A 2,351-nucleotide genomic window follows, 5' to 3' on the forward strand; every position below is an offset into this window, starting at 1 on the left:
CAAATCAGCAATGCCGAGAGCAAAGGAGATATCCGAGGACATGAAGAAGAGGGTAGTGACGGCCCATCAGTCTGGGGAGGGCTATAAGACCATCTCCAAAAGATTCCAGCTCCATCCATCCACTGTAAGACAAATAATTTACAAATGGAGGGCCTTCAACATGACAGCAACTCTGCCTAGAAGTAGACGCCCATCAAAACTATCACCCAGAAGCATCAGAAAAATAATACATCAGGTAAAGGCCAACCCACACATCACCTCTAGAGAGTTGCAGACCTCTCTGATAGCATCTGGGACAAATGTGCATGCGTCTACAATCAGACGAAAATTGAATAGCCATGACATTCATGGGAGGGTTGCTAGAAGGAAGACTCTGCTCTCAAAAAAGAACAAAGCTGCCCGTTTCAACTTTGCCAGAGAGCACTTGGACAAACCAGAGGCCTTCTGGAAGTCCATTCTCTGGACAGACGAGTCCAAAATAGAATTATTTGGTCACAATCAAAACCAACATGTTTGGAGAAAAGCCAACACTACATATGAAGAAAAGAACCTCCTCCCAACAGTGAAGCATGGTGGTGCAAATGTGAAGGTCTGGGGCTGCTTTTCTGCTTCTGGACCTGGACAACTCCATATTATCCAAGGAACCATGGATTCTCCGGCATATCAACAAATTCTTGACCAGAATCTCCTGCCATCAGTCAGGGAGTTGAAGCTGGGATGAAAATGGATTATGCAACAAGACAATGACCCAAAGCATTCCAGCAAAACTACAAAGGAATGGCTTCAGAGAAAGAGGATTCGTACTCTCGATTGGCCCAGTTAAAGTCCGGACCTTAATCCAATTGAAATGTTGTGGCAAGACCTGAAGAAGTTGGCACATACCAGATGTCCCCCCAACCTCTCTCAACTGGCTGAGTTCTGCAAGGAGGAGTGGGCAAAAATCCCCATAAGCAGATGCGAGAGACTGGTTAGTGGTTACAGAAGACGTTTGGTTGAAGTAATGGCTGCAAAAGGAGGAGCCACAAGCTACTAATACAAGGGTTCACATACTTTTGCACATGTTAAATTTTCAGTTTTTGTGAAATAAACCACCTTTGTTGAGTTAAATAATGAAAATATATCTTTTTTTGTGTGTGTGTCCATTATTTGGAAGGCGTGCTTTACAAATTGGGATTTGGATGTATGTGTAATAAGCTTATCTTAATGTTTTTTACAAAAACATTGACCATGTCTGGAGGGTTCACAAACTTTCAAGCAGCACTGTATATCCCCCCCCCCCCCCTTGTGGGGTTTGTGTCCTGCAGAGGCAGAGAGCTCCTTTGATGCTGTGGGTCCCAACCCAGACCTTCCTTCCATGATGTCTGACCACAGCTCGCTGATCAAGTTCCCAACGTTGGGGCACCGTGGTGGCTCACCTGGTAGAGCGCGTACCCCATAAGGTCCTTACTGCAGCGGCCTGGGTTCGAATCCGGCCTAGGCCCCTTTGCTGCATCTCTCCCCCGCCTTTCCTGTTTCTCTCTACTATCTATATCAAATAAAGGCAGAAAATGCCAAATAATAATAAAAAAGTTCCCAACGTCAGCTCAGTGCTTTCAAGCCTCCACTGGTCTTCGTAACCAGACCCTGGAAGTGCACAGTAGCAGGGTGGTAATGTGCCTTGCCCCTGGCTGCAAGGTACAAGAAGAGTGATCCAACCGTTATATCACCTAGTTTTTTGTTACATATTCATGAGCGTCATTGAACAGATAATTCAGGGACTAAAAAAAAATATACATATTTTTTTTTGGCAATACATGGGTACTGTAGATTGTTATGCACAGGTGCTTGGTATATTTTGTGGGGGGAAAAAAACAAACATGCTGACCCTCAAGGTTAAGAAGAAAGAGTACTGTATTTTTAGGAAGAATGTGTGCGTCCACATAAAGGTATTAACACACATTTCCAAAAACATTGTCAGCCAAAAGTATAGCAACAACAAAAAAAGTGCAGAGAACAGAACCCCCCCCCTGCAACCTTTGCAGGATCTTTTCTATCCTTCATTGATGAAACACTAAAATTTCATCAAACAAAAAAATGAATAAACAAATGAATTGAGGGCTCGCCTAAAAGGAAGCCATTGGGAGTAGTCCTGAACTCCCAATACTACCACACCCACCCTTGGCAGACCTGGAGAAAGAGCAGCCAAGCAGCCCCCCTCCCCAAGACTTTGGGGGGAGGAAGGGTGACCTGGAGTGGAGAAACGTGAGCATAGTTTGTTGAAAAAGGAGATGTGGGCCCCCCCCCCCCCTGTTTTTTTTCTCCCGTTGTACTTGGCCAAATACCCCCCCCCCCCGTCTGAGCCATCCCTTTTG

Source organism: Lampris incognitus, chromosome 5 (assembly GCF_029633865.1).
Source record: "Lampris incognitus isolate fLamInc1 chromosome 5, fLamInc1.hap2, whole genome shotgun sequence".
Taxonomy (NCBI): domain Eukaryota; kingdom Metazoa; phylum Chordata; class Actinopteri; order Lampriformes; family Lampridae; genus Lampris; species Lampris incognitus.